The 21,967-nt window shown below is 39.3% G+C and overlaps 14 non-coding genes across 14 annotated transcripts; all 14 read right to left on the bottom strand.

Moving 5' to 3' along the window:
* Positions 1-246: 246 nt before the first annotated feature.
* On the bottom strand, positions 247-329 carry TRNAL-UAA (transfer RNA leucine (anticodon UAA)). The gene has a single exon. It is a non-coding gene; the product is annotated as a tRNA-Leu (tRNA).
* A 1,740-nt stretch (positions 330-2,069) lies between these two features.
* Positions 2,070-2,152, bottom strand: TRNAL-UAA (transfer RNA leucine (anticodon UAA)). Its single transcript has one exon. It is a non-coding gene; the product is annotated as a tRNA-Leu (tRNA).
* A 299-nt stretch (positions 2,153-2,451) lies between these two features.
* TRNAL-UAA (transfer RNA leucine (anticodon UAA)) lies at positions 2,452-2,534 on the bottom strand. The gene has a single exon. It is a non-coding gene; the product is annotated as a tRNA-Leu (tRNA).
* A 3,009-nt stretch (positions 2,535-5,543) lies between these two features.
* Positions 5,544-5,626, bottom strand: TRNAL-UAA (transfer RNA leucine (anticodon UAA)). Its single transcript has one exon. It is a non-coding gene; the product is annotated as a tRNA-Leu (tRNA).
* A 1,179-nt stretch (positions 5,627-6,805) lies between these two features.
* On the bottom strand, positions 6,806-6,888 carry TRNAL-UAA (transfer RNA leucine (anticodon UAA)). The gene has a single exon. It is a non-coding gene; the product is annotated as a tRNA-Leu (tRNA).
* A 299-nt stretch (positions 6,889-7,187) lies between these two features.
* TRNAL-UAA (transfer RNA leucine (anticodon UAA)) lies at positions 7,188-7,270 on the bottom strand. Its single transcript has one exon. It is a non-coding gene; the product is annotated as a tRNA-Leu (tRNA).
* A 1,741-nt stretch (positions 7,271-9,011) lies between these two features.
* On the bottom strand, positions 9,012-9,094 carry TRNAL-UAA (transfer RNA leucine (anticodon UAA)). The gene has a single exon. It is a non-coding gene; the product is annotated as a tRNA-Leu (tRNA).
* Positions 9,095-9,393: 299 nt separating this feature from the next.
* On the bottom strand, positions 9,394-9,476 carry TRNAL-UAA (transfer RNA leucine (anticodon UAA)). The gene has a single exon. It is a non-coding gene; the product is annotated as a tRNA-Leu (tRNA).
* A 2,921-nt stretch (positions 9,477-12,397) lies between these two features.
* Positions 12,398-12,480, bottom strand: TRNAL-UAA (transfer RNA leucine (anticodon UAA)). Its single transcript has one exon. It is a non-coding gene; the product is annotated as a tRNA-Leu (tRNA).
* A 299-nt stretch (positions 12,481-12,779) lies between these two features.
* On the bottom strand, positions 12,780-12,862 carry TRNAL-UAA (transfer RNA leucine (anticodon UAA)). The gene has a single exon. It is a non-coding gene; the product is annotated as a tRNA-Leu (tRNA).
* Positions 12,863-14,576: 1,714 nt separating this feature from the next.
* Positions 14,577-14,659, bottom strand: TRNAL-UAA (transfer RNA leucine (anticodon UAA)). The gene has a single exon. It is a non-coding gene; the product is annotated as a tRNA-Leu (tRNA).
* Positions 14,660-15,785: 1,126 nt separating this feature from the next.
* Positions 15,786-15,868, bottom strand: TRNAL-UAA (transfer RNA leucine (anticodon UAA)). The gene has a single exon. It is a non-coding gene; the product is annotated as a tRNA-Leu (tRNA).
* Positions 15,869-16,165: 297 nt separating this feature from the next.
* Positions 16,166-16,248, bottom strand: TRNAL-UAA (transfer RNA leucine (anticodon UAA)). The gene has a single exon. It is a non-coding gene; the product is annotated as a tRNA-Leu (tRNA).
* A 1,742-nt stretch (positions 16,249-17,990) lies between these two features.
* Positions 17,991-18,073, bottom strand: TRNAL-UAA (transfer RNA leucine (anticodon UAA)). Its single transcript has one exon. It is a non-coding gene; the product is annotated as a tRNA-Leu (tRNA).
* Between the last annotated feature and the right edge of the window lie 3,894 nt (positions 18,074-21,967).

The raw sequence follows: 21,967 nt of genomic DNA on the forward strand, positions 1-21,967 counted from the left end.
TTCCTGTGCATTGTTAACTTTGAACCGCTTGGAGTTTAAAATATTACATAACTTTTGGTATTTTAATGGATATTATGATATCATTGTTTCTTTTCTTCATAGAAAGCCAGGTTCTTTGAAAAAAAGGATTGAAAATATTTTTTTAGCAATGTAATTTAAGTTAATGATTTTCACAGAATTTTGAGAGTTTTCCCTAATTGCCAAAATTTTCATCATAAATAAATAGTTAGCTGAAATTAAAATGCATACCAGAAGTGGGGATCGAACCCACGCGGATATGTATCCATTGGATCTTAAGTCCAACGCCTTAACCACTCGGCCATCCTGGTTTGATTTACATGTCAAATACTATTGCAAAGCATATGTATCTTTTAATGTGCATGGGCAATTATTCAGCAAACTTTATACTGCTTTGACTGTTACTTATTACATAAGTCTGGTAATTGTTTTTTTTTAAAGTATGATACTTATATTTCTATTCCTCACAAGTAAGGCTCTTATGAATAAAAAGTTTTATAATAATTCCATATTTGTTTAAAGACATTAATTTTCACCACATTTCGAACTGTTCATCTATCAAGACTGTCCTTTCTTTTGAATGATTACAAGCAACATTTATAGATAGTCGCTATCATTCTTTTTTGCCCTGTTACATGTCAAGGATTTTGTGGAACAAGTATGGTGGTTTACAAATGCAAGCAACATCAACTTTTGTACATGTCCTTAAAAAATAAAGTTATACCTTGTACATATTTAGGAATCTGAAATTAACATGCATACCAGAATTGGGGTTTGATCCCATGCAGATATATATCCATTGGATCTTAAGTCAAATGCCTTAACAATGCAGCCATCCTGGTGTGGTGCCCAGGAGCTTTTCATGGCAAATACTAATGCACTATTCATGTTAATTATGATGTGCATGGTTAACTTTGTACTGTTTGGAGTTTAAAATATTACATAACTGGGTATTTTAATGGATATTAGGATGTCATTGTTAACTTACGTTATATAAAATCAGTTTCTTAGGAAAAAATGGATTGAAAATCTTTTTTTTATCAAAGTACTGTAGCTTAAGTTATTGACTTTCACCATAGTTTGAAAGTTTTCCCTAATTGACAAATTCTTCCTCATTTGGTTAGCTGAAATTGAAATACAAACCAGAAGTGGGAATCTATCCCATGCAGATGTAAAGCCATTGAATCTTAAGTCCAACACCTTAACCACTCAGCCATCCTGATGTGAGGCTTTTGACATTTTCATGGCAAATACTTTTGCAAAGCATGGGACCCACTTAAAAGGCTTCCATGCGGGATCCTGGCTATCATAATACTGACACCATAATCGTACCCACCAGCCATAATAACAGCACCAAAATGCCAACAGTCTTGGGATTAACAGCATGAAAATACTGACAGCTAGAATTCTGAATGTACTCTCAGCAGGATGTAATCTTGTCCTGCCACGGGGAGGGGAGAGGTTAGGTTTAGGCATTAGAAGGGGGGTTACGGTGTAGGGACAGGTAGGTTAGAGTTAGGTACCAGGGAGGGAGGGTTTGGTTTAGTCACTTAGAAGAGGAGGTTATTGTTAGACACCAAGCAGGGAGCATTAGCTTTAGGCATTGGGGAATGGAGGGTTAGTGTTAGGCACACTGGGGAGGGTAAGGTTTAGGCACCCAAGGTGAGGGTGTAAGGTTTAGACACACAAAAGGGAGGATTAGGGTTAGGGCAGGGAACATGGAAGGGTTATGGTATTAACTGCAGGGCTGTCAGGATTTTCATGGTCAGGTTGCTGATGTCGGTATTCTGACCATAGGCATCCATTCCATCAGGATTACATTCTGAACCCCATTGCATATGTATATGTTAATGTGCATGGTCAACTTTTATGCAAACTTTGTACTGTTTGGAGTCTAAATTATTACATAAGTTTATTTGCACTGTCACATTTCAATGCTTTTGTGGAACATGTATGGTAGTTTACAAATGTAAACAAAATGACTCTTGTACATTTCCCTATTCGATTATATTGTTCCTTGTACATATTTAGGAATCCGAAATTAAAATACATACCAGAAGTGGGGTTCGAACCCACGCGGATATATATCCATTGGATCTTAAGTCCAACGCCTTAACCACTCGGCCATCCTGGTATGTTGCCCTGGGTATTTTCAATGCAAATACTATTGCACTATTCATGTTTATTTTCCTGTGCATTGTTAACTTTGAACCGCTTGGAGTTTAAAATATTACATAACTTTTGGTATTTTAATGGATATTATGATATCATTGTTTCTTTTCTTCATAGAAAGCCAGGTTCTTTGAAAAAATGGATTGAAAATATTTTTTTAGCAATGTAATTTAAGTTAATGATTTTCACAGAATTTTGAGAGTTTTCCCTAATTGCCGAAATCTTCATCATAAATATTTAGTTAGCTGAAATTAAAATACATACCAGAAGTGGGGATCGAACCCACACGGATATGTATCTATTGGATCTTAAATCCATCGCCTTAACCACTCGGCCATCCTGGTTAGATTTATATGACAAGTACTATTGCAAAGCATATGTATCTTTTATTGTGCATGGGCAATTATTCAGCAAACTTAATACTGCTTTGACAGTTACTTATTACATAAGTCTAGTAATTGTTTTTTTTTTTAAAGTATGATACTTATATTTCTATTCCTCACAAGTAAGGCTCTTATGAATAAAAAGTTTTATAATAATTCCATATTTGTTTAAAGACATTAATTTTCACCACATTTCGAACTGCTCATCTATCAAGACTGTCCTTTCTTTTGAATGATTACAAGCAACGTTTGTAGATAGTCGCTATCATTCTTTTTTGCCCTGTTACATGTCAAGGATTTTGTGGAACAAGTATGGTGGTTTACAAATGCAAGCAACATCAACTTTTGTACATGTCCTTAAAAAATAAAGTTATACCTTGTACATATTTAGGAATCTGAAATTAACATGCATACCAGAATTGGGGTTTGATCCCATGCAGATATATATCCATTGGATCTTAAGTCAAATGCCTTAACAATGCAGCCATCCTAGTGTGGTGCCCAGGAGCTTTTCATGGCAAATACTAATGCACTATTCATGTTAATTATGATGTGCATGGTTAACTTTGTACTGTTTGGAGTTTAAAATATTACATAACTTGGTATTTTAATGGATATTAGGATGTCATTGTTAACTTACGTTATATAAAATCAGTTTCTTTGGAGAAAATGGATTGAAAATATTTTTTTTTTATCAAAGTACTGTAGCTTAAGTTATTGACTTTCACTATAGTTTGAAAGTTTTCCCTAATTGACAAATTCTTCCTCATTTGGTTAGCTGAAATTGAAATACAAACCAGAAGTGGGGATCTATCCCATGCAGATGAAAATCCATTGAATCTTAAGTCCAACACCTTAACCACTCAGCCATCCTGATGTGAGGCTTTAGACATTTTCATGGCAAATACTTTTGCAAAGCATGGGACCCAGTTAAAAGGCTTCCATGCGGGATCCTGGCTATCATAATACTGACACCATAATCGTACACACCAGCCATAATAACGGCACCAAAATGCCAACAGTTTTGGGATTAACAGCATGAAAATACTGACACCTAGAATTCTGAATGTCCTCTCAGCAGGATGTAATCTTGTCCTGCCACGGTGAGGGGAGAGGTTAGGTTTAGGCATTAGAAGGGGGGTTACGGTGTAGGGACAGGTAGGTTAGAGTTAGGTACCAGGGAGGGAGGGTTTGGTTTAGTCACTTAGAAGAGGAGGTTATTGTTAGACACCAAGCAGGGAGCATTAGCTTTAGGCATTGGGGAATGGAGGGTTAGTGTTAGGCATCCCGGGGAGGGTAAGGTTTAGGCACCCAAGGTGAGGGTGTAAGGTTTAGACACCCAAAAGGGAGGATTAGGGTTAGGGCAGGGAACATGGAAGGGTTATGGTATTAACTGCAGGGCTGTCAGGATTTTAATGGTCAGGTTGCTGATGTCGGTATTCTGACCATAGGCATCCAGTCCATCAGGATTACATTCTGAACCCCATTGCATATGTATATGTTAATGTGCATGGTCAACTTTTATGCAAACTTTGTTCTGTTTGGAGTCTAAATTATTACATAAGTTTATTTGCACTGTCACATTTCAATGCTTTTGTGGAACATGTATGGTAGTTTACAAATGTAAACAAAATGACTCTTGTACATTTCCCTATTCGATTATATTGTTCCTTGTACATATTTAGGAATCCGAAATTATAATACATACCAGAAGTGTGGTTCAAACCAACGCGTATATATATCGATTGGATCTTAAGTCCAACGCCTTAACCACTCGGACATCCTGGTATGTTGCCCTGGGTATTTTCAATGCAAATACTATTGCACTATTCATGTTCATTTTCCTGTGCATTGTTAACTTTGAACCGCTTGGATTTTAAAATATTACATAACTTTTGGTATTTTAATGGATATTATGATATCATTGTTTCTTTTCTTCATAGAAAGCCAGGTTCTTTGAAAAAATGGATTGAAAATATTTTTTTTATTAAAGTACTGTAGCTTAAGTTATTGACTTTCACCATAGTTTGAAAGTTTTCCCTAATTGACAAATTCTTCCTCATTTGGTTAGCTGAAATTGAAATACAAACCAGAAGTGGGTATCTATCCCATGCAGATGTAAATCCATTGAATCTTAAGTCCAACACCTTAACCACTCGGCCATCCTGATGTGAGGCTTTTGACATTTTCATGGCAAATACTTTTTCAAAGCATGGTACCCAGTTAAAAGGCTTCCGTGCGGGATCCCGGCTATCATAATACTGACACCATAATTGTACCCACCAGCCATAATAACGGCACCAAAATGCCAACAGAGGTGGGATTAACAGCATGAAAATACTGACACCTAGAATTCTGAATGTCCTCTCAGCAGGATGTAATCTTGTCCTGCCACGGGGAGGGGGGAGGTTAGGTTTAGGCATTAGAAGGGGGGTTGCGGTGTAGGGACAGGTAGGTTAGAGTTAGGTACCAGGGAGGGAGGCTTTGGTTTAGTCACTTAGAAGAGGAGGTTAGTGTTAGACACCAAGCAGGGAGCATTAGCTTTAGGCATTGGGGAATGGAGGGTTAGTGTCAGGCATCCCGGGGAGGGTAAGGTTTAGGCACCCAAAAGGGAGGATTAGGGTTAGGGCAGGGAACATGGAAGGGTTATGGTATTAACTGCAGGGCTGTCAGGATTTTAATGGTCAGGTTGCTTATGTCGGTATTCTGACCATAGGCATCCAGTCCATCAGGATTACATTCTGAACCCCATTGCATATGTATATGTTAATGTGCATGGTCAACTTTTATGCAAACTTTGTTCTGTTTGGAGTCTAAGTTATTACATAAGTTTATTTGCACTGTCACATTTCAATGCTTTTGTGGAACATGTATGGTAGTTTACAAATGTAAACAAAATGACTCTTGTACATTTCCCTATTCGATTATATTGTTCCTTGTACATATTTAGGAATCCAAAATTAAAATACATACCAGAAGTGTGGTTCAAACCAACGAGGATATATATCCATTGGATCTTAAGTCCAACGCCTTAACCACTCGGCCATCCTGGTATGTTGCCCTGGGTATTTTCAATGCAAATACTATTGCACTATTCATGTTCATTTTCCTGTGCATTATTAACTTTGAACCGCTTGGATTTTAAAATATTACATAACTTTTGGTATTTTAATGGATATTATGATATCATTGTTTCTTTTCTTCATAGAAAGCCAGGTTCTTTGAAAAAATGGATTGAAATTTTTTTTTAATTAAAGTACTGTAGCTTAAGTTATTGACTTTCACCATAGTTTGAAAGTTTCTCTAATTGACAAATTCTTCCTCATTTGGTTAGCTGAAATTGAAATACAAACCAGAAGTGGGGATCTATCCCATGCAGATGTAAATCCATTGAATCTTAAGTCCAACACCTTAACCACTCGGCCATCCTGATGTGAGGCTTTTGACATTTTCATGGCAAATACTTTTGCAAAGCATGGTACCCAGTTAAAAGGCTTCCGTGCGGGATCCTGGCTATCATAATACTGACACCATAATCGTACCCACCAGCCATAATAACAGCACCAAAATGGCAACAGAGGTGGGATTAACAGCATGAAAATACTGACACCTAGAATTCTGAATGTCCTCTCAGCAGGATGTAATCTTGTCCTGCCACGGGGAGGGGGGAGGTTAGGTTTAGGCATTTGAAGGGGGTTGTGGTGTAGGGACAGGTAGGTTAGAGTTAGGTACCAGGGAGGGAGGCTTTGGTTTAGTCTCTTAGAAGAGGAGGTTAGTGTTAGACACCAAGCAGGGAGCATTAGCTTTAGGCATTGGGGAATGGAGGGTTAGTGTCAGGCATCCCGGGGAGGGTAAGGTTTAGGCACCCAAAAGGGTGGATTAGGGTTAGGGCAGGGAACATGGAAGGGTTATGGTATTAACTGCAGGGCTGTCAGGATTTTAATGGTCAGGTTGCTGATGTCGGTATTCTGACCATAGGCATCCAGTCCATCAGGATTACATTCTGAACCCCATTGCATATGTATATGTTAATGTGCATGGTCAACTTTTATGCAAACTTTGTACTGTTTGGAGTCTAAATTATTATATAAGTTTATTTGCACTGTCACATTTCAATGCTTTTGTGGAACATGTATGGTAGTTTACAAATGTAAACAAAATGACTCTTGTACATTTCCCTATTCGATTATATTGTTCCTTGTACATATTTAGGAATCCGAAATTAAAATACATACCAGAAGTGGGGTTCAAACCCACGCGGATATATATCCATTGGATCTTAAGCCCAACGCCTTAACCACTCGGCCATCCTGGTATGTTGCCCTGTGTGTTTTCAATGCAAATACTATTGCACTATTCATGTTTATTTTCCTGTGCATTGTTAACTTTGAACCGCTTGGAGTTTAAAATATTACATAACTTTTGGTATTTTAATGGATATTATGATATCATTGTTTCTTTTCTTCATAGAAAGCCAGGTTCTTTGAAAAAATGGATTGAAAATATTTTTTTAGCAATGTAATTTAAGTTAATGATTTTCACAGAATTTTGAGAGTTTTCCCTAATTGCCGAAATCTTCATCATAAATATTTAGTTAGCTGAAATTAAAATGCATACCAGAAGTGGGTATCGAACCCACGCGGATATGTATCCATTGGATCTTAAGTCCAACGCCTTAACCACTCGGCCAACCTGGTTTGATTTACATGTCAAGTCCTATTGCAAAGCATATGTATCTTTTAATGTGCATGGGCAATTATTCAGCAAACTTTATACTGATTTGACTGTTACTTATTACATAAGTCTGGTAATTGTTTTTTTTTAAAGTATGATACTTATATTTCTATTCCTCACAAGTAAGGCTCTTATGAATAAAAAGTTTTATAATAATTCCATATTTGTTTAAAGACATTAATTTTCACCACATTTCGAACTGCTCATCTATCAAGACTGTCCTTTCTTTTGAATGATTACAAGCAACATTTGTAGATAGTCGCTATCATTCTTTTTTGCCCTGTCACATGTCAAGGATTTTGTGGAACAAGTATGGTGGTTTACAAATGCAAGCAACATCAACTTTTGTACATGTCCTTAAAAAATAAAGTTATACCTTGTACATATTTAGGAATCTGAAATTAACATGCATACCAGAATTGGGGTTTGATCCCATGCAGATATATATCCATTGGATTTTAAGTCAAATGCCTTAACAATGCAGCCATCCTGGTGTGGTGCCCAGGAGCTTTTCATGGCAAATACTAATGCACTATTCATGTTAATTATGATGTGCATGGTTAACTTTGTACTGTTTGAAGTTTAAAATATTACATAACTGGATATTTTAATGGATATTAGGATGTCATTGTTAACTTACGTTATATAAAATCAGTTTCTTAGGAGAAAATGGATTGAAAATATTTTTTTTATCAAAGTACTGTAGCTTAAGTTATTGACTTTCACCATAGTTTGAAAGTTTTCCCTAATTGACAAATTCTTCCTCATTTGGTTAGCTGAAATTGAAATCCAAACCAGAAGTGGGGATCTATCCCATGCAGATGAAAATCCATTGAATTTTAAGTCCAACACCTTAACCACTCAGCGATCCTGATGTGAGGCTTTTGATATTTTCATGGCAAATACTTTTGCAAAGCATGGGGACCCAGTTAAAAGGCTTCCATGCGGGATCCTGGCTATCATAATACTGACACCATAATCGTACCCACCAGCCATAATAACGGCACCAAAATGCCAACAGTCTTGGGATTAACAGCATGAAAATACTGACACCTAGAATTCTGAATGTCCTCTCAGCAGGATGTAATCTTGTCCTGCCACGGGGAGGGGAGAGGTTAGGTTTAGGCATTAGAAGGGGGGTTACGGTGTAGGGACAGGTAGGTTAGAGTTAGGTACCAGGGAGGGAGGGTTTGGTTTAGTCACTTAGAAGAGGAGGTTATTGTTAGACACCAAGCAGGGAGCATTAGCTTTAGGCATTGGGGAATGGAGGGTTAGTGTTAGGCATCCCGGGGAGGGTAAGGTTTAGGCACCCAAGGTGAGGGTGTAAGGTTTAGACACCCAAAAGGGAGGATTAGGGTTAGGGCAGGGAACATGGAAGGGTTATGGTATTAACTGCAGGGCTGTCAGGATTTTAATGGTCAGGTTGCTGATGTCGGTATTCTGACCATAGGCATCCAGTCCATCAGGATTACATTCTGAACCCCATTGCATATGTATATGTTAATGTGCATGGTCAACTTTTATGCAAACTTTGTTCTGTTTGGAGTCTAAATTATTACATAAGTTTATTTGCACTGTCACATTTCAATGCTTTTGTGGAACATGTATGGTAGTTTACAAATGTAAACAAAATGACTCTTGTACATTTCCCTATTCGATTATATTGTTCCTTGTACATATTTAGGAATCCGAAATTAAAATACATACCAGAAGTGTGGTTCAAACCAACGCGGATATATATCCATTGGATCTTAAGTCCAACGCCTTAACCACTCGGCCATCCTGGTATGTTGCCCTGGGTATTTTCAATGCAAATACTATTGCACTATTCATGTTCATTTTCCTGTGCATTGTTAACTTTGAACCGCTTGGATTTTAAAATATTACATAACGTTTGGTATTTTAATGGATATTATGATATCATTGTTTCTTTTCTTCATAGAAAGCCAGGTTCTTTGAAAAAATGGATTGAAAATATTTTTTTAGCAATGTAATTTAAGTTAATGATTTTCACAGAATTTTGAGAGTTTTCCCTAATTGCCGAAATCTTCATCATAAATATTTAGTTAGCTGAAATTAAAATGCATACCAGAAGTGGGGATCGAACCCACGCGTATATGTATCCATTGGATCTTAAGTCCAACGCCTTAACCACTCGGCCATCCTGGTTTGATTTACATGTCAAATACTATTGCAAAGCATATGTATCTTTTAATGTGCATGGGCAATTATTCAGCAAACTTTATACTGCTTTGACTGTTACTTATTACATAAGTCTGGTAATTGTTTTTTTTTAAAGTATGATACTTATATTTCTATTCCTCACAAGTAAGGCTCTTATGAATAAAAAGTTTTATAATAATTCCATATTTGTTTAAAGACATTAATTTTCACCACATTTCGAACTGCTCATCTATCAAGACTGTCCTTTCTTTTGAATGATTACAAGCAACATTTGCAGATAGTCGCTATCATTCTTTTTTGCCCTGTTACATGTCAAGGATTTTGTGGAACAAGTATGGTGGTTTACAAATGCAAGCAACATCAACTTTTGTACATGTCCTTAAAAAATAAAGTTATACCTTGTACATATTTAGGAATCTGAAATTAACATGCATACCAGAATTGGGGTTTGATCCCATGCAGATATATATCCATTGGATCTTAAGTCAAATGCCTTAACAATGCAGCCATCCTGGTGTGGTGCCCAGGAGCTTTTCATGGCAAATACTAATGCACTATTCATGTTAATTATGATGTGCATGGTTAACTTTGTACTGTTTGGAGTTTAAAATATTACATAACTGGGTATTTTAATGGATATTTGGATGTCATTGTTAACTTACGTTATATAAAATCAGTTTCTTTGGAGAAAATGGATTGAAAATATTTTTTTTTATCAAAGTACTGTAGCTTAAGTTATTGACTTTCACCATAGTTTGAAAGTTTTCCCTAATTGACAAATTCTTCCTCATTTGGTTAGCTGAAATTGAAATACAAACCAGAAGTGGGGATCTATCCCATGCAGATGAAAATCCATTGAATCTTAAGTCCAACACCTTAACCACTCGGCCATCCTGATGTGAGTCTTTTGACATTTTCATGGCAAATACTTTTGCAAAGCATGGTACCCAGTTAAAAGGCTTCCGTGCGGGATCCTGGCTATCATAATACTGACACCATAAATGTACCCACCAGCCATAATAACAGCACCAAAATGCCAACAGAGGTGGGATTAACAGCATGAAAATACTGACACCTAGAATTCTGAATGTCCTCTCAGCAGGATGTAATCTTGTCCTGCCACGGGGAGGGGGGAGGTTAGGTTTAGGCATTAGAAGGGGGGTTGCGGTGTAGGGACAGGTAGGTTAGAGATAGGTACCAGGGAGGGAGGCTTTGGTTTAGTCACTTAGAAGAGGAGGTTAGTGTTAGACACCAAGCAGGGAGCATTAGCTTTAGGCATTGGGGAATGGAGGGTTAGTGTCAGGCATCCCGGGGAGGGTAAGGTTTAGGCACCCAAAAGGGAGGATTAGGGTTAGGGCAGGGTACATGGAAGGGTTATGGTATTAACTGCAGGGCTGTCAGGATTTTAATGGTCAGGTTGCTGATGTCGGTATTCTGACCATAGGCATCCAGTCCATCAGGATTACATTCTGAACCCCATTGCATATGTATATGTTAATGTGCGTGGTCAACTTTTATGCAAACTTTGTTCTGTTTGGAGTCTAAATTATTACATAAGTTTATTTGCACTGTCACATTTCAGTGCTTTTGTGGAACATGTATGGTAGTTTACAAATGTAAACAAAATGACTCTTGTACATTTCCCTATTCGATTATATTGTTCCTTGTACATATTTAGGAATCCGAAATTAAAATACATACCAGAAGTGTGGTTCAAACCAACGCGGATATATATCGATTGGATCTTAAGTCCAACGCCTTAACCACTCGGCCACCTGGTTTGTTGCCCTGGGTATTTTCAATGCAAATACTTGATGGATATTATGATATCATTGTTTCTTTTCTTCATAGAAAGCCAGTTTCTTTGAAGAAATGGATTGAAAATATTTTTTTTATCAAAGTACTGTAGCTTAAGTTATTGACTTTCACCATAGTTTGAAAGTTTTCCCTAATTGACAAATTCTTCCTCATTTGGTTAGCTGAAATTGAAATCCAAACCAGAAGTGGGGATCTATCCCATGCAGATGTAAATCCATTGAATCTTAAATCCAACACCTTAACCACTCAGCCATCCTGATGTGAGGCTTTTGACATTTTCATGGCAAATACTTTTGCAAAGCATGGGACCCAGTTAAAAGGCTTCCATGCGGGATTCTGGCTATCATAATACTGACACCATAATCGTACCCACCAGCCATAATAATGGCACCAAAATGCCAACAGAGGTGGGATTAACAGCATGAAAATACTGACACCTAGAATTCTGAATGTCCTCTCAGCAGGATGTAATCTTGTCCTGCCACGGGGAGGGGAGAGGTTAGGTTTAGGCATTAGAAGGGGGGTTACGGTGTAGGGACAGGTAGGTTAGAGTTAGGTACCAGGGAGGGAGGGTTTGGTTTAGTCACTTAGAAGAGGAGGTTATTGTTAGACACTAAGCAGGGAGCATTAGCTTTAGGCATTGGGGAATGGAGGGTTAGTGTTAGGCATCCCGGGGAGGGTAAGGTTTAGGCACCCAAGGAGAGGGTGTAAGGTTTAGACACCCAAAAGGAAGGATTAGGGTTAGGGCAGGGAACATGGAAGGGTTATGGTATTAACTGCAGGGCCGTCAGGATTTTAATGGTCAGGTTGCTGATGTCGGTATTCTGACCATAGGCATCCAGTCCATCAGGATTACATTCTGAACCCCATTGCATATGTATATGTTAATGTGCATGGTCAACTTTTATGCAAACTTTGTTCTGTTTGGAGTCTAAATTATTACATAAGTTTATTTGCACTGTCACATTTCAATGCTTTTGTGGAACATGTATGGTAGTTTACAAATGTAAACAAAATGACTCTTGTACATTTCCCTATTCGATTATATTGTTCCTTGTACATATTTAGGAATCCGAAATTAAAATACATACCAGAAGTGTGGTTCAAACCAACGCGGATATATATCCATTGGATCTTAAGTCCAACGCCTTAACCACTCGGCCATCCTGGTATGTTGCCCTGTGTGTTTTCAATGCAAATACTATTGCACTATTCATGTTTATTTTCCTGTGCATTGTTAACTTTGAACCGCTTGGAGTTTAAAATATTACATAACTTTTGGTATTTTAATGGATATTATGATATCATTGTTTCTTTTCTTCATAGAAAGCCAGGTTCTTTGAAAAAATGGATTGAAAATATTTTTTTAGCAATGTAATTTAAGTTAATGATTTTCACAGAATTTTGAGAGTTTTCCCTAATTGCCGAAATCTTCATCATAAATATTTAGTTAGCTGAAATTAAAATGCAAACCAGAAGTGGGGATCGAACCCACGCGTATATGTATCCATTGGATCTTAAGTCCAACGCCTTTACCACTCGGCCATCCTGGTTTGATTTACATGTCAAATACTATTGCAAAGCATATGTATCTTTTAATGTGCATGGGCAATTATTCAGCAAACTTTATACTGCTTTGACTGTTACTTATTACATAAGTCTGGTAATTGTTTTTTTTTAAAGTATGATACTTATATTTCTATTCCTCACAAGTAAGGCTCTTATGAATAAAAAGTTTTATAATAATTCCATATTTGTTTAAAGACATTAATTTTCACCACATTTCGAACTGCTCATCTATCAAGACTGTCCTTTCTTTTGAATGATTACAAGCAACATTTGCAGATAGTCGCTATCATTCTTTTTTGCCCTGTTACATGTCAAGGATTTTGTGGAACAAGTATGGTGGTTTACAAATGCAAGCAACATCAACTTTTGTACATGTCCTTAAAAAATAAAGTTATACCTTGTACATATTTAGGAATCTGAAATTAACATGCATACCAGAATTGGGGTTTGATCCCATGCAGATATATATCCATTGGATCTTAAGTCAAATGCCTTAACAATGCAGCCATCCTGGTGTGGTGCCCAGGAGCTTTTCATGGCAAATACTAATGCACTATTCATGTTAATTATGATGTGCATGGTTAACTTTGTACTGTTTGGAGTTTAAAATATTACATAACTGGATATTTTAATGGATATTTGGATGTCATTGTTAACTTACGTTATATAAAATCAGTTTCTTTGGAGAAAATGGATTGAAAATATTTTTTTTTTATCAAAGTACTGTAGCTTAAGTTATTGACTTTCACCATAGTTTGAAAGTTTTCCCTAATTGACAAATTCTTCCTCATTTGGTTAGCTGAAATTGAAATACAAACCAGAAGTGGGGATCTATCCCATGCAGATGAAAATCCATTGAATCTTAAGTCCAACACCTTAACCACTCGGCCATCCTGATGTGAGGCTTTTGACATTTTCATGGCAAATACTTTTGCAAAGCATGGTACCCAGTTAAAAGGCTTCCGTGCGGGATCCTGGCTATCATAATACTGACACCATAAATGTACCCACCAGCCATAATAACAGCACCAAAATGCCAACAGAGGTGGGATTAACAGCATGAAAATACTGACACCTAGAATTCTGAATGTCCTCTCAGCAGGATGTAATCTTGTCCTGCCACGGGGAGGGGGGAGGTTAGGTTTAGGCATTAGAAGGGGGGTTGCGGTGTAGGGACAGGTAGGTTAGAGATAGGTACCAGGGAGGGAGGCTTTGGTTTAGTCACTTAGAAGAGGAGGTTAGTGTTAGACACCAAGCAGGGAGCATTAGCTTTAGGCATTGGGGAATGGAGGGTTAGTGTCAGGCATCCCGGGGAGGGTAAGGTTTAGGCACCCAAAAGGGAGGATTAGGGTTAGGGCAGGGTACATGGAAGGGTTATGGTATTAACTGCAGGGCTGTCAGGATTTTAATGGTCAGGTTGCTGATGTCGGTATTCTGACCATAGGCATCCAGTCCATCAGGATTACATTCTGAACCCCATTGCATATGTATATGTTAATGTGCGTGGTCAACTTTTATGCAAACTTTGTTCTGTTTGGAGTCTAAATTATTACATAAGTTTATTTGCACTGTCACATTTCAGTGCTTTTGTGGAACATGTATGGTAGTTTACAAATGTAAACAAAATGACTCTTGTACATTTCCCTATTCGATTATATTGTTCCTTGTACATATTTTGGAATCCGAAATTAAAATACATACCAGAAGTGTGGTTCAAACCAACGCGGATATATATCGATTGGATCTTAAGTCCAACGCCTTAACCACTCGGCCATCCTGGTTTGTTGCCCTTGGTATTTTCAATGCAAATACTTGATGGATATTATGATATCATTGTTTCTTTTCTTCATAGAAAGCCAGTTTCTTTGAAGAAATGGATTGAAAATATTTTTTTTATCAAAGTACTGTAGCTTAAGTTATTGACTTTCACCATAGTTTGAAAGTTTTCCCTAATTGACAAATTCTTCCTCATTTGGTTAGCTGAAATTGAAATCCAAACCAGAAGTGGGGATCTATCCCATGCAGATGTAAATCCATTGAATCTTAAATCCAACACCTTAACCACTCAGCCATCCTGATGTGAGGCTTTTGACATTTTCATGGCAAATACTTTTGCAAAGCATGGGACCCAGTTAAAAGGCTTCCATGCGGGATTCTGGCTATCATAATACTGACACCATAATCGTACCCACCAGCCATAATAATGGCACCAAAATGCCAACAGAGGTGGGATTAACAGCATGAAAATACTGACACCTAGAATTCTGAATGTCCTCTCAGCAGGATGTAATCTTGTCCTGCCACGGGGAGGGGAGAGGTTAGGTTTAGGCATTAGAAGGGGGGTTACGGTGTAGGGACAGGTAGGTTAGAGTTAGGTACCAGGGAGGGAGGGTTTGGTTTAGTCACTTAGAAGAGGAGGTTATTGTTAGACACTAAGCAGGGAGCATTAGCTTTAGGCATTGGGGAATGGAGGGTTAGTGTTAGGCATCCCGGGGAGGGTAAGGTTTAGGCACCCAAGGAGAGGGTGTAAGGTTTAGACACCCAAAAGGAAGGATTAGGGTTAGGGCAGGGAACATGGAAGGGTTATGGTATTAACTGCAGGGCCGTCAGGATTTTAATGGTCAGGTTGCTGATGTCGGTATTCTGACCATAGGCATCCAGTCCATCAGGATTACATTCTGAACCCCATTGCATATGTATATGTTAATGTGCATGGTCAACTTTTATGCAAACTTTGTTCTGTTTGGAGTCTAAATTATTACATAAGTTTATTTGCACTGTCACATTTCAATGCTTTTGTGGAACATGTATGGTAGTTTACAAATGTAAACAAAATGACTCTTGTACATTTCCCTATTCGATTATATTGTTCCTTGTACATATTTAGGAATCCGAAATTAAAATACATACCAGAAGTGTGGTTCAAACCAACGCGGATATATATCCATTGGATCTTAAGTCCAACGCCTTAACCACTCGGCCATCCTGGTATGTTGCCCTGTGTGTTTTCAATGCAAATACTATTGCACTATTCATGTTTATTTTCCTGTGCATTGTTAACTTTGAACCGCTTGGAGTTTAAAATATTAGATAACTTTTGGTATTTTAATGGATATTATGATATCATTGTTTCTTTTCTTCATAGAAAGCCAGGTTCTTTGAAAAAATGGATTGAAAATATTTTTTTAGCAATGTAATTTAAGTTAATGATTTTCACAGAATTTTGAGTTTTCCCTAATTGCCGAAATCTTCATCATAAATATTTTGTTAGCTGAAATTAAAATGCATACCAGAAGTGAGGATCGAACCCACGCGGATATGTATCCATTGGATCTTAAGTCCAACGCCTTAACCACTCGGCCATCCTGGTTTGATTTACATGTTAAATACTATTGCAAAGCATATGTATCTTTTAATGTGCATGGGCAATTATTCAGCAAACTTTATACTGCTTTGACTGTTACTTATTACATAAGTCTGGTAATTGTTTTTTTTTTAAAGTATGATACTTATATTTCTATTCCTCACAAGTAAGGCTCTTATGAATAAAAAGTTTTATAATAATTCCATATTTGTTTAAAGACATTAATTTTCACCACATTTCGAACTGCTCATCTATCAAGACTGTCCTTTCTTTTGAATGATTACAAGCAACATTTGTAGATAGTCGCTATCATTCTTTTTTGCCCTGTCACATGTCAAGGATTTTGTGGAACAAGTATGGTGGTTTACAAATGCAAGCAACATCAACTTTTGTACATGTCCTTAAAAAAATAAAGTTATACCTTGTACATATTTAGGAATCTGAAATTAACATGCATACCAGAATTGGGGTTTGATCCCATGCAGATATATATCTATTGGATTTTAAGTCAAATGCCTTAACAATGCAGCCATCCTGGTGTGGTGCCCAGGAGCTTTTCATGGCAAATATTAATGCACTATTCATGTTAATTATGATGTGCATGGTTAACTTTGTACTGTTTGGAGTTTAAAATATTACATAACTGGATATTTTAATGGATATTAGGATGTCATTGTTAACTTACGTTATATAAAATCAGTTTCTTTGGAGAAAATGGATTGAAAATATTTTTTTTATCAAAGTACTGTAGCTTAAGTTATTGACTTTCACCATAGTTTGAAAGTTTTCCCTAATTGACAAATTCTTCCTCATTTGGTTAGCTGAAATTGAAATCCAAACCAGAAGTGGGGATCTATCCCATGCAGATGTAAATCCATTGAATCTTAAGTCCAACACCTTAACCACTCAGCCATCCTGATGTGAGGCTTTTGACATTTTCATGGCAAATACTTTTGCAAAGCATGGGACCCAGTTAAAAGGCTTCCATGCGGGATTCTGGCTATCATAATACTGACACCATAATCGTACCCACCAGCCATAATAATGGCACCAAAATGTCAACAGAGGTTGGATTAACAGCATGAAAATACTGACACCTAGAATTCTGAATGTCCTCTCAGCAGGATGTAATCTTGTCCTGCCACGGGGAGGGGAGAGGTTAGGTTTAGGCATTAGAAGGGGGGTTACGGTGTAGGGACAGGTAGGTTAGAGTTAGGTACCAGGGAGGGAGGGTTTGGTTTAGTCACTTAGAAGAGGAGGTTATTGTTAGACACCAAGCAGGGAGCATTAGCTTTAGGCATTGGGGAATGGAGGGTTAGTGTTAGGCATCCCGGGGAGGGTAAGGTTTAGGCACCCAAGGAGAGGGTGTAAGGTTTAGACACCCAAAAGGGAGGATTAGGGTTAGGGCAGGGAACATGGAAGGGTTATGGTATTAACTGCAGGGCTGTCAGGATTTTAATGGTCAGGTTGCTGATGTCGGTATTCTGACCATAGGCATCCAGTCCATCAGGATTACATTCTGAACCCCATTGCATATGTATATGTTAATGTGCATGGTCAACTTTTATGCAAACTTTGTTCTGTTTGGAGTCGAAATTATTACATAAGTTTATTTGCACTGTCACATTTCAATGCTTTTGTGGAACATGTATGGTAGTTTACAAATGTAAACAAAATGACTCTTGTACATTTCCCTATTCGATTATATTGTTCCTTGTACATATTTAGGAATCCGAAATTAAAATACATACCAGAAGTGTGGTTCAAACCAACGCGGATATATATCCATTGGATCTTAAGTCCAACGCCTTAACCACTCGGCCATCCTGGTATGTTGCCCTGGGTATTTTCAATGCAAATACTATTGCACTATTCATGTTCATTTTCCTGTGCATTGTTAACTTTGAACCGCTTGGATTTTAAAATATTACATAACTTTTGGTATTTTAATGGATATTATGATATCATTGTTTCTTTTCTTCATAGAAAGCCAGGTTCTTTGAAAAAATGGATTGAAAATATTTTTTTTATTAAAGTACTGTAGCTTAAGTTATTGACTTTCACCATAGTTTGAAAGTTTTCCCTAATTGACAAATTCTTCCTCATTTGGTTAGCTGAAATTGAAATACAAACCAGAAGTGGGGATCTATCCCATGCAGATGTAAATCCATTGAATCTTAAGTCCAACACCTTAACCACTCGGCCATCCTGATGTGAGGCTTTTGACATTTTCATGGCAAATACTTTTGCAAAGCATGGTACCCAGTTAAAAGGCTTCCGTGCGGGATCCTGGCTATCATAATACTGACACCATAATCGTACCCACCAGCCATAATAACAGCACCAAAATGCCAACAGAGGTGGGATTAACAGCATGAAAATACTGACACCTAGAATTCGGAATGTCCTCTCAGCAGGATGTAATCTTGTCCTGCCACGGGGAGGGGGGAGGTTAGGTTTAGGCATTAGAAGGGGGGTTGTGGTGTAGGGACAGGTAGGTTAGAGTTAGGTACCAGGGAGGGAGGCTTTGGTTTAGTCACTTAGAAGAGGAGGTTAGTGTTAGACACCAAGCAGGGAGCATTAGCTTTAGGCATTGGGGAATGGAGGGTTAGTGTCAGGCATCCCGGGGAGGGTAAGGTTTAGGCACCCAAAAGGGAGGTGTCACAACTGAGGGCCTGAGCTGACGGGAGGCAGCCTCAGTTGTAGGGGCTGAGATGTACCGGAACCTGGGAGGTTGTATCAGACCCCTGGACATGTAAGTAACATGAATAATAACTGCCCGAAGGCGTGACCACGACAACTTGGATAAAAGTCAATGATGTTTATTATGACAACTCCGCAACACAGCAGCAGTAAAAGAAAACGTAAAAGTCAGCAAAGAATAAATACAGTTCCTGGGTACTACAGGATGGCAGGAGCCACAGGGCACTGGTAGTGTGAGATAGTTCTTATGATCTTCTAGATGGAAAGTCCTTACCAGGCCCGACTGTAGCAATGGAGATAACCCAGGATTGTGCCAGCTGGTGTTCCAGGAAAAGCTGGGTTGCTGAAGATAAAACAGCTGCTGTGGATACTGGCTGGAACCAGACTGTTGTTAGCACGGAATGGATACTGGCTGGAACCAGTTAAATAATAAATGAACTTGGGAGCGATGAAATATGAACTGAAATGTAGAACTTGAGAGCGGAGAAATAATAACACCGGTGGAGAGTGGTAAAGTGTAGAAAGGACACCGGCCCTTTAAGGGAAGCTGTACTCTGCTGGAAGCTGAGCTGGAAGCAGGTAATGTTGTAGCTGGAAACAGATGAATCCACAATGGATTGGAGAGTCAGGCTACACCGCAGGTGGAATGCTGGTGCGGGTCTCTATGGTGGAAGTCTTGAGACAGGAGCTGGAACCTGGAAGACAATCACAGGAGAGAGACAAACAGGAACTAGGTTTGACAACCAAAGCACTGACGCCTTCCTTGCTCAGGCACAGTGTATTTATACCTGCCGCAAGGAAGGGATTGGCTAGGCAATTATGCAGATTATCAATACTGAGAACAGATTGGTGGAAATGATCAGCTGACAGAATCCAAGATGGCTGCGCCCATGCAGACACTTGGAGGGAAGTTTGGTTTGTAATCCATGTGGTAATGAAAACAGTAATGGCGGCGCCGGCCACCGGAGACAGGAGGCGCCAGGCTGACAGATGCACATCCAACCACGCGGACACAGCGGAGGCCGCGGCTGACGTAATCGCCACTCAGACACTCTGCATGCAGAAGTTCAGGGACGGCGGCGGAGGCCGCGGGAGACGCCATGCCAGGTGTAATATGGCGTTTACTGTGACAGCGTCCCAGAGTGACAGGAGAGGATACAGGAATGTACACATCAGGATAACAGATGGAATCCGGTCCTGGAGCGCTGAGCCAGCCTTAGGAGGCATCTGATGGGTAAGAAATGGCGTCCAGATACCCGGATCGTGACAGCACCCCCCCCTTTAGGAGTGGCCCCAGGACACTTCTTTGGCTTTTGAGGAAACTTGGAATGGAATCTCCGGACCAAGGCAGGAGCATGGACATCAGAAGCATTGGTCCATGAACGTTCCTCAGGACCATAACCTTTCCAGTCAATAAGATATTGTAGTTGACCGTAACGGTGACGTGAGTCCAGGATCTTGGCCACTTCATACTCAACGCCTCGTTGAGTTTGGACTTTCGGAGTTGGAGGAAGTGAGGAATGAAACCGATTCAAGATCAGCGGTTTCAACAGGGAAACATGGAATGTCCTGGGTATTTTTAAGAAGGGAGGCAACTGGAGTCTGTAAGCAACAGGATTGATGACTTGTTCAATCTTGAAAGGACCGATATAGCGAGGTGCAAACTTCATACTGGGAACTCTTAACCTCAAATTCTTCGTGGATAACCATACCCGATCACCCACCTTGAGAGCAGGAACTGCTCGACGCTTCTTATCCGCAAACTTCTTGTACCTGAACGATGCCTTGAGCAGAGCTGATCGTACGCTCTTCCAGATATTGGCAAACTGATGCAAGGTGATATCCACTGCGGGGACAGAAGTTGCTGGAAGCGGTTGGAACTCAGGGACTTTAGGGTGGAATCCAAAGTTAGTGAAGAATGGTGTTGAAGCAGATGAAGAATGATACTGGTTGTTATGACAGAACTCGGCCCAGGGAAGTAATTGAACCCAGTCATCTTGAGAGGAGGACACATAGATGCGGAGGAAGGCCTCCAAGTCCTGATTCACCCTCTCGGTTTGACCATTGGTCTGAGGATGGTAAGCCGTGGAAAACTTTAGCTTGACTTGGAGGACTTGACATAAACTTCGCCAGAATTTGGCTGTGAATTGAACTCCTCGATCTGAGATAATTTCTTCAGGAAGACCGTGGAGTCGGAAGATCTCTTGTATGAATACTTGAGCCAACTTGGAAGCTGACGGAAGACCGGTGAGAGGAATGAAGTGTGCCATCTTGGTGAACCGGTCAACTACCACCCAGATGGTATTGAACTTGTTGCACATGGGTAAGTCTGTAATGAAATCCATCGACAAGTGGGTCCATGGTCGACGGGGAACGGATAGTGGAACCAGTTGCCCCGCAGGCGACTGGCGGGATACTTTATGTTGGGCACACTTTGGGCAAGATGCAATAAACTCCAAGACGTCCTTTTTCAGAGTTGGCCACCAATAGGACCTAGAGATAAACTCCAGGGTTTTTTGGATACCTGTATGTCCGGCAAAACGGGAAGCATGGGCCCAATGCATGAGCTTCTTCCTTAGCATCGGCTTCACAAAACTTTTCCCTGATGGGGGCGTAGAGTCCATCCCTACCGTGGAGAATGCCAACGGATTTATAATAGGATGCTTGTCTGAAGACTCTGACTCATTTTCTTGCTCCCATGAGCGGGAAAGGGCATCGGCCTTGCGATTCTGAGAGCCCGGACAGAACTGGAGTTTAAAGTCGAACCTGGAAAAGAAAAGTGCCCATCTGGCCTGACGAGGGTTGAGACATTGTGCGCCCTTCAGGTATAAAAGGTTCTTGTGGTCTGTAAGTATGGTGATTGAATGAGAAGCTCCCTCCAACAGATACCTCCACTCTTCTAGAGCGAGCTTGATGGCTAGCAACTCCTGGTCGCCAATGGCATAGTTGCGCTCAGCTGGGGAGAACTTCCGGGAGAAGAAACTGCAAGGGTGTATATGGCCATCTTTAGCCCTCTGAGATA

The sequence above is a fragment of the Pseudophryne corroboree genome, chromosome 4, assembly GCF_028390025.1.
Source record: "Pseudophryne corroboree isolate aPseCor3 chromosome 4, aPseCor3.hap2, whole genome shotgun sequence".
Lineage (NCBI taxonomy): Eukaryota > Metazoa > Chordata > Amphibia > Anura > Myobatrachidae > Pseudophryne > Pseudophryne corroboree.